Raw genomic sequence first — 15203 nt, 5'->3', positions numbered from 1 at the left:
CAACAATAGACTGGATTAAGAAAATGTGGCACATATACACCATGGAATACTATGCAGCCATAAAAAATGATGAGTTCCTGTCCTTTGTAGGGACATGGATGAAGCTGGAAACCATCATTCTCAGCAAACTATCCCAAGGACAAAAAACCAAACACCAGATGTTCTCACTCATAGATGGGAATTGAACAATGAGAACACTTGGACACAGGATGGGGAACATCACACTCCAGGGCCTGTTGTGGGGTAGGGGGAGTGGGGAGGGATAGCATTAGGAGATATACCTAATGTAAATGACGAGTTAATGGGTGCAGCACACCAACATGGCACATGTATACATATGTAACAAACCTGCACATTGTGCACATGTACCCTAAAACTTAAAGTATAATAAAAAAAATTCTGGATTAAATAGAGGCAAATCGAGATCTTTGATGTGGGATTCCTCAGAGCGTTAATATATTAATACACATTGTGAATCTCCAAGAGAGAAGCAGAACATGTAGCATTTTCCAATCTCCCAGACTAGGTTTTCTTCCATCCCCTGCTCTCTCCACCTTCTCTCTCAGTGTCTCCTGGGATTCATATTCTGTGGCATAAATTTATGAAGCGCTGGTGCCAAGCACTCCCTTGCTGTCCCAGAATCATCTCAGTGTCCCAAACCAATCAAGACTAATTTTCACGGACCTCTTTTGCCTGAAGGCACCAGGGGATCCTATAGCCTAAGAGAGAGATTGAGAAATTTCTCAACACATGAATTACAGTTATAACTTGTGGGTGTAAAAAGCCAAGAATTTCTATGCTTTGGACTCTGAGGATGTCTTTGTTCAGACCCAGAACTGACAAAACTCTAGGTACAATCTTCCTAGACTTACTTCCTACAAAGTGTTTAGAATGACACTTTCCAAACCTCCAGGGTCTGAATATGTAAACCTTTTGTGAAGTCCTAATTAGAGAAAAGGAGATAGGCTGGTGGGAGCATGGGAAAGCAAAGAAAGAAAGCAGATAAGCTGTGAATCTGCCTTTCTTTGTGGTCCAGGACACGTAGCCCTCCTGCGCCCAACTTATCACCAGACACCTGCAAGTTAGCTCACTGTAACCTTGGTGTTATCAATACTGCACAAAGCTCTTTTCAGTACACAGCAAAGAACCATCCTATAAAATCTCCAGCAAGCCTTTGTTTCCTTGCAGTCAGCTTCTCTCTTGCTGATTCTGCCTGTTGCTCCCTTGCAATGTACTTTCATACTTTCTCTACTAAATCTGCCTTTCTTTACCTACAACTGTCTTGGTAAAGTCTTCTTACCCCCACGCCACCAGCTCAGATAGTTGCCACTTACCCATGACACCTTTCACCTGGGTGAATTCCTCTCTTTTTGGGGTCCCAAAATATCTTGAGCTTCCTGGGCCTGTTAGGAAGCAACATTCTTTACTTACCACACGTCAGGAACCTTGTAAAGAAACCATGTAGACAAGGTACCAGGCAATCTTTTGTTTGTTTGTTTGTTTTGAGACAGGGCCTCCCTCTGTTACACAGGCTGAGTGCAGTGGTAATCAGAGCTCACTGCAGCCTTGAACTCCTAGGCTCAAGCATTCCTCTGCCTCAATCTCTCAAGTAGGTGGGAGTAAACATGTATGCCACCACTCCTGGCTTTTTTTTTTTTTTTTTTTTTTGTAGAAACAAGGTCTTGCCATGTTGCCCAGGCTGGTCTTGAACACCTGGCCTCAAGTGATCCTACCACTTTGGCCTTTCAAAGTGCTGGGATTACAGGTGTGAGCCACCATGCCTGGCCTAGGCCAGTCTTTTCAAGGGGGTTTTTATTAGCACTGTAAAGTCAATGTCAATTCCTCAACATAGTCTGGTCATATCTGAAAATAGGTCATTCCAGTCAAAGCCTTGGTAACATAACCAGTTTCTCTAATTGTGTCATGTTACAAAAGAAAACAGATTCTTACTGAACTTATATAAATAACTGTATTGTCATAAATTAAGAGTACTCATAAATAGTTTCTAAATTCCAAATAAACCAGGTAAAGAGAAAGATATCTGTTTTAAATTTTGCTGACGAAGTATACTTTACCCAATTTGTTATAAGCTACAAATAGCTAAAACAAAAAAGTTTTTTGACTCTGAAAACAAAACATTAAAAGGACTGGCAATGTTTTTTAAAAAAGAGTCTGTGAAAAAATCAGTTTAGTCTTTTATTAGTTTAGTTCAATGTAATTAACCTTGTTCTGCTTGATGTTGAGTTAGCTATCTTTATAAACACATCAGCCTTTTAGTTAGAGTCCTGGAAGTTCTTTCCTAATCTAATGGTATGATAGCTAAAGTTATCAGAAACCTGTATTTAAAAGTCTGTGGCAGAGCCTTTTCTATGATTTTTTTTTTTAAAGAAGCAGATTTTGGACTGTAGCTGATCATAAACCACTTTTTGAGAATAACCAAAGTAAAACAGTAATTGTCTGTGGTTAGGAAAGACAATATTCATGGTTAAAGACACAATTTTGTCAAGGAAATTTGATTGTTTTTGTGGCATACTGCAATTAAGCATAATAATCAGAATTATTCCTGATGACAAATACTAAGACATATCAGAATTTTAGGAATCTTATACAATTTTGGAACATATATTAATAGCACACATATGAAAATATAACCCAGAGAAAGTTAAACAGCAGTTTTTTTTGTTTGTTTTTTTGTTTTTTTGAGACAGAGTCTTGCTCTGTCACCCAAGCTAGAGTGCAGTGGGGTGATCTTGGCTCACTGCAACCTCCACCTCCCAGGTGCAAGCAATTCTCCTGCCTCAGCCTCCCCCGTAGTTTGGATTACAGACGTGCACTACCACGCCTGGCTAATTTTTGTATTTTTAGTAGAGATGGGGTTTTGGCATGTTCGTCAGGCTGGTCTCAAACTCCTGACCCCAAGTGATCCACCCACCTTGGCCTCCCCAAATGCTGGGATTACAGGCATGAGCCACTACACCTGGCCAGCATTTCTTATTTGATAACATTTTTTGTATGATTTTAACATACCAAATAAGCTTAATATGTCTCTCTTGGACTTCCAGGAACCCTAATACCCAAAAAGTTAGTTTGAGGTCAAAAAGACCAAATTTAGAATTCACTGCTGCAAGGGAGGTGGGGCTGGAGATTATCCTCTATAAAAACTCTTGAACAACAGATTTGATTAGCTTCTAGGTTGGTGAACACATCAAGGTGCTGGAAGGGTGGTGTGCCAGGTCAGGGCATGTAAGCCTCAACTTCCTTTCTCATACTTTGCACTGTGTACCTCTTCATCTTGCTGGTAAGTGTTGTTTCCTTGAGTTCTGTGAGCTGTTATTGCAAAATATTAAGCTGGAGGAGAGGGTCATGGGAACCTTTGATTTGTAGCCAAATTAGACAGAAGAGTGGATAACCTGGAGACCCACTGTTTGCAATTGGCATCTAAAGTTGGGGAGGTGCAGTTTTGTAAGACTGAGCCCTTAACCTGAGAGGTCTGTGCTAACTCCAAGTAGTAAGCATCAGAATTGAAATAAATTGTAGAATATTCAGCTGGTGTCTGGAGAATTGGAGATTTGTTGATTGGCATTGGAAAACACCCTAGACACCTGTCTGTTAGTAGCTTCTATTTATGAAACACCAAAGTCCTATGAGAGAAGTATCATTATTATAGTATTATTTTTGCTTTTAAATTATGTAGCAAAATAGACTTTCTGTTGATGTATATAGTTCTGTGAATTTTAATACATGTAGATTCATGTGAATATCACTACAATCAGGGTATAAAACAATTCCTTCAACCCCCTTCCCCAAAACCTCCCTGTGTTATCCTTTTGTAGTCCTATCCTCCCTCCCATGCCCCAACTCCAGGCAACCATTGATCTTGTCACTATAGTTTTGTCCTTTGTGGAATATCATAGAATATGTAACCTTTTGAGTCTGGCTTTTGTCATTCAACATAATGCTTCTGAGATTCATTTAAGTTGCTGCATGCATCAATAGTTTATACCTTTTTATTGCTGCATAGTATTCCATTGTATTGCTGTACCAGTTTGTCTATCTGTTCACTTGCTGAAGGACATTTGGGTTGTTTCCAATTTTTGGTGGTTATGAATAGGGTCGCTATAAACATTCGTGGATATTGTTTGTTTGTTTTGTGTTTTGTTTTTTGAGATAGAGTCTTGCTCTGTTGCCCAGGCTGGAGCGCAGTTCAGCTCACTGCAACCTCCGCCTCCTGGATTCAAGCAATTCTCCTGCCTCAGCCTCCCGAGTAGAGTACCCAGGGCTACAGGCATGTGACACCACACCCGGCTAATTTTTGTACTTTTTTTTTTTTTTTTAAGTAGACATGGGGTTTCACCATGTTAGCCAGGCTGGTCTCAAACTCCTGACCTCAAGTGATCCACCTACCTTGGCCTCCCAAAGTGTTGGGATTACAGACATGAGCCACCGTGCCCGGCTGGATGGTTTTTGTTTTTGTTTTTTTTCTGATACAGAGTCTCATTCTGTTGCCCAGGCTGGAGTGTAGTTGCACAATCTTAGCTCTCTGCAATCTCCAACTCCCGGGTTCAAGTGATTCTCTTGCCTCAGCCTCCTGAGTAGCTGGGATTACAGGTGCGCACCACACCCGGCTAATTTTTGTACTTTTAGTAGAGATGGGGTTTCACCATGTTGGTCAGGCTGGTCTCGAACTCCTGACCTCATGATCCACCTGCCTCAGCCTCCCAAAGTGCTGGGATTACAGGCATGAGCCACTGCGTCTGGCCACCAAATGATTTTTTAATAAACATAAGAATTCATTTCTCCAGGGTAAATATCTAGGATTTGGGTGCGGGACCATTTGGCACATATTTAATTTTATAAGAAACCAACAAACTGCTTTCTGTCATGGTGACCTTTTTGCATTTCCAGCAGCAGTAGCTGAGCATCCTAGTTGCCCTGCAGCCTCCCCAGTATTTGCCTTTGTCAGTTATTTTAGCCATTCTAATAGGTGTGCAGTGGAATCTCACAGTGGCTTTAACTTGCATTTCCTTAATAGTTGCTAATGTTGAACATCTTTTCATATGCTTATTCGCTATCTGTATATTCACCTTGGTGAAGTGTCCGTTCAAATTTTTTGCTCATTTTGTTGTTGCCAGTCAGGATTGTTTGTTTTCTTGATGTTGAGTTTTGAGAGTTTTTTATTCTTGATACCAATTCTTTGGCAGATACGTTGTTTACAAATACTTTTTCCTACTCTGTAGCCAATCTTTTCATTCTCTTGACAATGTCTGTCACAGAGCAAACATGTGTTTTTAATTTTTATTAGGTCCAATTTATCAACAGGAGATAAATTTTCCTGCTAATGATCATGCTTTTGGTGTCATCTCTATGCGCTCTCTGCCCAACTGTAGATCACAAAAGTTTTTCTCCCTTATGTTCTTCTTAAAACCTCATAATTTTAGGTTTTGCAAACTAACCTATGATCCATTTTGAATTAATTTCTGTATAGGCTGTGTAGTTTAGGTTGTAGTATAAGTTGTGCAGTTTAGGTTGAGGCTGATTTTTTTTGCAAATGGATAATTTTTCCAGCACCATTTATTGAAAAGTTTATCACTCTCCATTGAATTGCCTTCATACCTTTGTGAGAAATCAATTGGTCTTATGTTGTGTGGGTGTGTTTCTGGACTCTCTATTCTGTTCCATTGATTTATATTTCTGTCCCCCAACCAGTACTACACCATCTAGATTAATGGAGATTTATAATATCTTAAAATTGAATAGTCTTAAAATTGGTATTCCTTCTATTTTATTCTTTTTCAAAATTGTTTTGTATTCATGTTCCTTTGCCTTTCCCATATTTCATTTTATTTTAATGATGTTATAAATTTTTTATTCATTTTATTTTTTTAGAGATGAGGTCTTGCTCTGTTGCTTAGGCTGGAATGCAGAGGTGTGATCATAGCTCACAGCAATCTCGAACTCCAGGGCTGAAGTGATCCTCTTGCTTCAGCCTCCCCCCGCCCCCGCCTTTTTTTTTTTTTTTTTAAGGAATCAGCTTGTATATATTATCAATAATCCCTCTGAGATTTTTACTGGAATAATGTTAAATCTATAGACAAATATGAAGAGAATTGACTTCTTTACTATGTTGGGTCTTCTAATCCATAAAGATGGTATATCAGTCTCTCCATCTATTTAGATTTCTTTTGAAGTTGCTTTATTTTAACACTTTAAATCCCTCCCTCCACTTTCTTCTTGTTTGCCTGATTTCTGACAAGATATCAGCTATAATTTTATCCTTGTTCCTCTATAGTTAGGCATTCTCCCACCCACTCCCCAGCTTCTTTCAAGAGTTTTCTGTCATTGGATTGTTGTCTGTCATTAGTTTTGGAAGATTCTCAGCCATTATTATAATACTTCAAATATTTCTTCTTCATCTCTTTTTCTTCTTCTCTCTTTATTCTTCTAGAATTTTAATTGTTTTACTTCGCTGATATATGTCTTCTTCACACATACACACACACACACAGTTTAAAATCTAAGCCAGATATAAAATGTATAACTCACAATAATTTTCTAAGTAAATTTTTTTAATTTACAAAAATAGAAACAAAAATTTTTAAGACACATGATTCTATTTACATGACATTTTAGAAAAGTCTATTACATGACTATAAAGGGACAGATGGCAGCTTTTTGGTTTGCCAGAAATGGTGGTTACGTAACTGTATAAATTTGCCAAAACTTATTGAGAGACATACCTGTAAATAATACATTTTATTGTATATAAATTATGTGGATAAACTTACTGTTTTCAAAATATCAGTTATTAAAATGATGTGCACATGCCAGGCATGATGGTTCACACCTGTAATCCCAGCACTTTGGGAATCCAAGGCACTTTGGGAAGCCGAGGCAGGTGGATCTCTTGAGGCCAGGAGTTCAAGACCAGCATGGCCGACATGGTGAAACCCCATCTGTACTAAAAATACAAACATTAGCCAGGCATGGTGGCACACATCTGTAGTCCCAGCTACTCAGGAGTCTGAGGCATGAGAATCTCTTGAGCCTGAGAGGCGGAGGTTGCAGTGAGCCGAGATCATGCCACTGAGCTTCGGGAGAAGTTGGATCTGCAACATTATGTTTTGCCATCACGGTTGCAGGCTTCCTAAGTAAAGTTGAAGAGTAAAGGACGAGCAAGGTAAAGAGTTCATGGATAATTGCCACCCTTTTCCTCACATAGGATGTCACAATTCTCTGACATCCCACAGTCAGAGTTGGAGCTTAATACTTACAACTACAAATAATGGTACTATTATGACACTTACATCTAGTATTGTATAGTGTTTTAAATTACATATATGTATGTGAGTATGTAGGTGTTTATGTATTTTCTTAGCCATTCAGATCAATCCCAGACAGACTACAGTGCAAGTTTATTAGCCATCTTATACGTGAGGTTGTCATTTGCTCCAGGGTACATGGCTACTAAGCAGAAACTCCGATCTTGTAAGTTCTTTTCTGATAGGTAGAAGAGTAACTTTTTCCTCTCTGCTACTTGTAGTTCCTCAGGAAATCAAGAAAGCAGCGTCAGAGCTGTATTATTCTCCTCTTTGATGTAATAAAGTCAGCTATTAGATATGAGAAAACCATTTCAGAAGCCTGGATTAAGGTGAGATCTTTGGAACTTTGATTATCAAGGAGGAAATCAGTGGCAATTAGTGACAGATGTATAACTAAGATAGATTGAAATAAAAATCTCAAAAGTCATTCAAGTGGAAATGATAGCTGATGGTTGCCATATGGACACATTGGCTCTTAGATGAGATAACAGGGCATGCTGAATAACGTGTTTTGCTGATGTGTCGTAATATTTTTGTGACTCTGTCTTGTTTTTTCAGGCAATTGAAAACACTGCCTCAGTGTCTGAACACAAGGTAATGTTCATGTACTATGCATTTTCACTATTGCAGACTTAAAAGTAATGACATTGGCTAGCTTGCCTTCCCACTTTCTTTCTTTCCCCTCCCTCCAGTCACTCTTTTCTCTCTTCTGTAGTTGCTCTAATAAACATTAGCTGTCTGGGGAAGATAATCTGAGGTGGCGACTGGCCGGATAGCCTGCCCCTACTCACTCTGGCTATAAAATAAGCCTACAGTATCCACAAGGGGAAATACTAACAGTATAAACAAGCACATCAAGATGCAGTCAAAGAAGCCAAGTCCCCAGTGATGAGATGAAGAAAATAACCACCTAAGTCTCAGGTCCCTATATCTGCCTAATTGCCCCTCCTTCCACCCAGCACCACTGTCAAGATAATGGCATTCCATGTTTTACTTTACTTTGCCCATGTAGACCTGACTGGAGTAAATCAGTCTGTCCATACTTTGCCCATGTAGACCTGACTGGAGTAAATCAGTCTGTCCACTGTCAAGGCAGTGGTACTGGATCTTATGTCTCTATTAATTCTAGAAATATCTTCCATCAAAAAGCCAGATGATTGGCTGGGCGCGGTGGCTCATGCCTATAATCCCAGCACTTTGGGAGGCTGAGGCAGGCGGATTGTCTGAGGTCAGGAGTTTGAGACCAGCCTGGCCAATGTAGCAAAACCCCGTCTCTACTAAAAATACAAAAAAAAAAATTAGCCTGGCTTGGTGGCACACGCCACTGCACTCCAGCCTGGGTGACAGTGCAAAAGATAAAAAGCCAGATGATTGAGTTCCTTAGGTGCTGATTGGTTGCCTTTAAAGATTTTTCTTTGGTTGGAATCTGTTTTGTGGGATTTTTGTTAGTTGTGTTAGCTAATTTTTGGATGACTATCTTAAAAGCTTTCATGATGCTGAATAAAGCAATGAAAATTCATATTTTTTTGTGGTGAAAAATATCAAAGTACTCCAACACACTGTTTTTGGTTTTGGATAAACATAAATTTACCACCTTGGCTGCCTGCATGCCTATTTTTACATATTTGTAATCATTGTATAAATATAGTTTGTATTATTTTTTCTCTTAACATTTTTTCTCCATGTGCTTCTGCATTGTCTTCATTGTTATCTTTAATGACTGTATTCTGGTCTAATGACTCTCAATTTTGGTGTCCTAAGGAGTGGGGCATTCAGTTAAGAGAAGTAGTAAAATTTGTTTTGTTTTTTTCTTTTTTGTCCTGCTTACCTGTTTTTTTTTTTTTTTTTTTGACAAGAGAAAACCACAGGTGAATATTTATGCAAACACAGGCTAAGAAAATCACTTTTTTAAATATAAAAGAAAGAAATTATGTTAGAGAATGTTGATGAATATGATCATATAAAATTTATGGTTACAAATATGAGTTGAATTGACCAATTTGCTTCTTGGAAAATATGAAAATTTGAATGCTTCTTGAAAGCACTAGAAGAAGGTCTGTTCAATGATCTATTTTTTAAAGTGAATTCCCAGGATAAAAGGGATATACTTTTTTTATTATTATTATACTTTAAGTTCTAGGGTACATGTGCACAACATGCTGGTTTGATACATAGCTATACATGTGCCATTTTGGTTTCCTGCATCCATTAACTCGTCATTTACATTAGGTATTTCTCCTAATGCTATCTCTCCCCCAGCCCCCTACCCCCTGACAGGCCCCGGTGTGTGATGTTCCCTGTCCTGTGTCCTAGTGTTCTCATTGTTTAATTCTCACCTATGAGTGAGAACATGCGGTGTTTGGTTTTCTGTCCTTGCGATAGTTTGCTGAGAATGATGGATTCCAGCTTCATCCATGTCCTTACAAAGGACACGAACTCATCCCCTTTTATGGCTGCATAGTACTCCATGGTATATATGTGCCACATTTTCTTAATCTAGTCTATCACTGATGGACATTTGGGTCGGTTCCAAGTCTTTGCTATTGTGAATAGTGCCGCAATAAACATATGAGTGCATGTGTCTTTATAGAAGCATGATTTATAATCCTTTAGGTATATACCCAGTAATGGGATCCCTGGGTCAAATGGTATTTCTAGTTCTAGATCCTTGAGGAATCGCCACACTGTCTTCCACAATGGTTGAACTAATTTACACTCCCACCAACAGTGTAAAAGCATTCCTATTTCTCTACATCCTCTCCAGCACCTGTTGTTTCCTGACTTTTTAATGATTGCCATTCTAACTGGCATGAGATGGTAGCTCATTGTGGTTTTGATTTGCATTTCCCTGATGACCAGTGATGATGAGCATTTTTTCATGTGTCTGTTGGCTGCATAAATATCTTCTTTTGAGAAGTGTTTGTTCATATCCTTTGCCCACTTTTTGATGGGGTTGTTTGTTTTTTTCTTGTAAATTTGTTTGAGTTCTTTGTAGATTCTGGATATTAGCCCTTTGTCAGATGGGTAGATTGCAAAAATTTTCTCCCATTCTGTAGGTTGCCTGTTCACTCTGATGGTAGTTTCTTTTCCCGTGTGGAAGCTCTTTAGTTTAATTACATCCCATTTGTCAATTTTGGCTTTTGTTGCCATTGCTTATGGCATTTCAGTCATGAAGTCCTTGCCCATGCCTATGTCCTAAATGCTATTGCCTAGGTTTTCTTCTAGGGTTTTTATGGTTTTAGATCTAACATTTAAGTCTTTAATCCAGCTTGAATTAATTTTTGTATAAGGTGTAAGGAAGGGATCCAGTTTCAGCTTTCTACATATGGCTAGCCAGATTTCAAGCACCATTTATTAAATGGGGAATCCTTTCCCCATTTCTTGTTTTTGTCATGTTTGTCAAAGATCAGATGGCTGTAGATGTGTGGTGTTATTTCTGAGGCCCCTGTTCTGTTCCATTGGTCTATATCTCTGTTTTGGTACCAGTACCATGCTGTTTTGTTTACTGTAGGCTTGCAATGTAGTTTGAAGTCAGGTAGCATGATGCCTCTAGCTTTGTTCTTTTTGCTTAGGATTGTCTTGGCAATGTGGGCTCCTTTTTGGTTCCATATGAACTTTAAAGCAGTTTTTTCCAATTCTGTGAAGAAAGCCATTGGTAGCTTGATGGGGATGGCATTGAATCTGTAAATTTCCTTGGGCAGTATGGCCATTTTCACGACATTGATTCTTCCTGTCCGTGAGCATGGAATGTTCTTCCATTTGTTTGTGTCCTCTTTTATTTCATTGAGCAATGGTTTGTAGTTCTCCTTGAAGAGGTCCTTCACATCCCTTGTAAGTTGGATTCCTAGGTATTTTATTCTCTTTGTAGCAGTTGTGAATGGGAGTTCACTCATGATTTGGCTCTCTGTTTGTCTGTTATTGGTCTATAGGAATGCTTGGGATTTTTGCACATTGATTTTGTATCCTGAGATTTTGCTGAAGTTGCTTATCAACTTAAGGAGATTTTGGGCTGAGACAATGGGGTTTTCTAGATATACAATCATGTCATCTGCAAACAGGGACAATTTGACTTCCTCTTTTCCTAATTGACTACCCTTTTTTTCTTTCTCTTGCCTGATTGCCCTGGCCAGAACTTCCAATACTATGTTGAATAGGAGTGGTGAGAGAGGGCATCCTTGTCTTGTGCCACTTTTCAAACGGAATGCTTCCAGTTTTTGCCAATTCAGTATGATATTGGCTGTGGGTTTGTCATAAATAGCTCTTATTATTTTGAGATACGTTCCATCAATACCTAGTTTATTGAGAGTTTTTAGCATGAAAGGCTGTTGAATTTTGTCAAAGGCCTTTTCTGGATCTATTGAGATAATCATGTGGTTTTTGTCATTAGTTCTGTTTATGTGATGGATTATGTTTATTGATTTGCATATGTTGAACCAGCCTTGCATCCCAGGGATGAAGCCCACTTGATCTTGGTGGATAAGCTTTTTGATGTGCTGCTGGATTCAGTTTGCCAGTATTTTATTGAGGATTTTTGCATCGATGTTCATCAGGAATATTGGTCTAAAATTATCTTTTTTGGTTGTGTCTCTGCCAGGCTTTGGTATTAGGATGATGTTGGCCTCATAAAATGAATTAGGGAAGATTCCCTCTTTTTCTATTGATTGGAATAGTTTCAGAAGGAATGGTACCAGCTCCTCCTTGTACCTCTGGTAGAATTTGGCTGTGAATCCGTCTGGTCCTGGACTTTTTTTGGTAGGTAGGCTATTAATTATTGCCTCAATTTCAGAGCCTGTTACTGGTCTATTCAGAGATTCAACTTCACCCTGGTTTAGTCTTGGGAGGGTATATGTGTCCAGGAATTTATCCATTTCTTCTAGATTTTCTAGTTTATTTGCGTAGAGGTGTTTGTAGTATTCTCTGATGGTAGTTTGTATTTCTGTGGGATCGGTGGTGGTATCCCCTTTACCATTTTTTATTGCATCTATTCGATTCTTCTCTCTTTTCTTCTTTATTAGTCTTGCTAGCAGTCTATCAAATTTGTTAATCTTTTCAAAAATCCAGCTCCTGGATTCATTGATTTTTTGAAGAGTTTTTTGTGTCTCTATCTCCTTCAGTTCTTCCCTGATCTTAGTTATTTCTTGCCTCCTGCTAGCTTTTGAATGTGTTTGCTCTTGCTTCTCTAGTTCTTTTAATTGTGATATTAGGGTATCGATTTTAGACCTTTCCTGCTTTCTCTTGTTGGCATTTAGTGCTATAAGTGTCCCTCTACACACTGCTTTAAATGTGTCCCAGAGATTCTGGTACATTGTGTCTTTGTTCTCATTGGTTTCAAAGAACATCTTTATTTCTGCCTTCATTTCGTTATTTACCCAGTAGTCATTCAGGAGCAGATTGTTCAGTTTCCATGTAGTTGAGCGGTTTTGAGTGAGTTTCTTAATCCCGAGTTCTAATTTGATTGCACTGTGGTCTGAGAGACAGTTTGTTGTGATTTCTGTTCTTTTACATTTGCTGAGGAGTGTTTTACTACCAATTATGTGGTCAATTTTAGAATAAGTGCTACGTGGTGCTGAGAAGAATGTATGTTCTGTTGATTTTGGGGTGGAGAGTTCTGTAGATGTCTATTAGGTCCACTTGGTGCAGAACTGAGTTCAAGTCCTGGATATCCTTGTTAACTTTCTGTCTCGTTGATCTGTCTAATGTTGACAGTGGGGTGTTAAAGTCTCCCGTTATTATTTTATGGGAGTCTACATCTCTTTGTAGGTCTCTAAGGACCTCCTTTATGAATCTGGGTGCTCCTGTATTGGGTGCATATATATTTAGGATAGTTAGCTCTTCTTGTTGAATTGATCCCTTTACCATTATGCAATGGCCTTCTGTGTCTCTTTTGATCTTTGTTGGTTTAAAGTCTATTTTATCAGAGACTAGGATTGCAACCCCTGCTTTTTTTGTTTTCCATTTGCCTGGTAGATCTTCCTCCATCCCTTTATTTTGAGCCTATGTGTGTCTCTGCATGTGAGATGGGTCTCCTGAATACAGCACACTGATGGGTCTTGACTCTTTATCCAATTTGCCAGTCTGTGTCTTTTAATTGGGGCATTTAGCCCATTTACATTTAAGGTTAATATTGTTATGTGTGAATTTGATCCTGTCATTATGATGTTAGCTGGTTATTTTGCCCATTAATTGATGCAGTTTCTTCCTATCATGGATGGTCTTTACAATTTGGCGTATTTTTGCAGTGGCTGATACCAGTTGTTCCTTTCCAAGTTTAGTGCTTCCTTCAGGAGCCCTTGTAAGGCAGGCCTGGTGGTGACAAAATCTCTCAGGATTTGCTTGTCTGTAAAGGATTGTATTTCTCCTTCACTTATGAAGCTTAGTTTGGCTGGATGTGAAATTCTGGGTTGAAAATTCTTTTCTTTAAGAATGTTGAATATTGGCCCCCACTCTCTTCTGGCTTATAGAGTTTCTGCTGAGAGATCCGCTGTTAGTCTGATGGGCTTCCCTTTGTAGGAACCTGACCTTTCTCTCTGGCTGCCCTTAACGTTTTTTCCTTCATTTCAACCTTGGTGAATCTGACAATTATGTATCTTGGGGTTATTCTTCTGGAGGAGTATTTTTGTGGCGTTCTCTATATTTCCTGAATTTGAATGTTGGCCTGCCTTGCTAGGTTGTGGAAGTTCTCCTGGATAATATCCTGAAGAGTGTTTTCCAACTTGGTTTCATTCTCCCTGTCACTTTCAGGTACACCAATCAGACGTAGATTTGGTCTTTTCACATATTCCCATATTTCTTAGAGGCTTTGTTCATTTCTTTTTACTCTGTTTTCTCTAGTCTTGTCTTCTCACTTTATTTCATTCATTTGATCTTCAATCACTGATACCCTTTCTTCCACTTGATCGCGTCAGCTATTGAAGCTTATGCATGTGTCACGAAATTCTCATGCCATGGTTTTCAGCTCCATCTGGTCATTTAAGGTCTTCTCTACACTGTTTATTCTAGTTAGCAATTCATCTAACCTTTTTTCAAGGTTTTTAGCTTCCTTTGGATGGGTTCGAACATCCTCCTTTAGCTCGGAGAAGTTTGTTATTACCAACCTTCTGAAGCCTACTTCTGTCAACTCGTCAGAGTCACTCTCCGTCCTGCTTTGTTCCGTTGCTGGTGAGGAGCTGAGATCCTTTGGAGGAGAAGAGGCACTCTGGATTTTAGAATTTTGAGCTTTTCTGCTTTGGTTTCTCCCCATCTTTGTGGTTTTATCTACCTTTGGTCTTTGATGTTGGTGACCTACAGATGGGGTTTTTGTGTAGATGTCCTTTTTGTTGACGTTGATGCTATTCCTTTCTGTTTGTTAGTTTTCCGTCTAACAGTCAGGTCCCTCAGCTGCGGGTCTGTTGGAGTTTCCTGGAGGTCCACTCCAGACCCTGTTTGCCTGGTTATCACTAGTGGAGGCTACAGAACAGCAAATATTGCAGAACAGCAAATATTGCTGCCTGATCCTTCCTCTGGAAGCTTCGCCCCAGAGGGGCACCCAGCTATATGAGGTGTCTGTTGGCCCCTACTGGGAGACGTCTCCCAGTTAGGCTACACAGGGGTCAGGCACTCACTTGAGGAGGCAGTTTGTCTGTTCTCAGAGCTCATATGCCATGCTGGGAGAACCACTGCTCTCTTCAGAGCTGTCAGACAGGGACGTTTAAGTCTGCAGAAGTTGTCTGCTGCCTTTTGTTCAGCTATGCCCTGCCCACAGAGGTGGAGACTATAGAGGCCTAGGCCTTGCTGAACTGTGGTGGGCTCCACCCAGTTCAAGCTTCCCAGCTGCTTTACCTACTTAAGTCTCAGCAACAGCGGACACCCCTCCCCCAGCCCAGCTGCCGCCTTGCTGGTCAATCT

The 15203-nt window shown here is 39.5% G+C and overlaps 1 pseudogene; it reads left to right on the top strand.

The window, feature by feature from the left end:
• Nucleotides 1–15203, top strand: part of LOC129032868 (Fanconi anemia group D2 protein-like) — a 42757-nt pseudogene that overhangs the window by 6272 nt on the left and 21282 nt on the right.

The sequence above is a fragment of the Pongo pygmaeus genome, chromosome 2 (genome assembly GCF_028885625.2).
Source record: "Pongo pygmaeus isolate AG05252 chromosome 2, NHGRI_mPonPyg2-v2.0_pri, whole genome shotgun sequence".
Classification (NCBI taxonomy): domain Eukaryota; kingdom Metazoa; phylum Chordata; class Mammalia; order Primates; family Hominidae; genus Pongo; species Pongo pygmaeus.
This window is presented reverse-complemented; position numbering and strand designations above follow the sequence as displayed.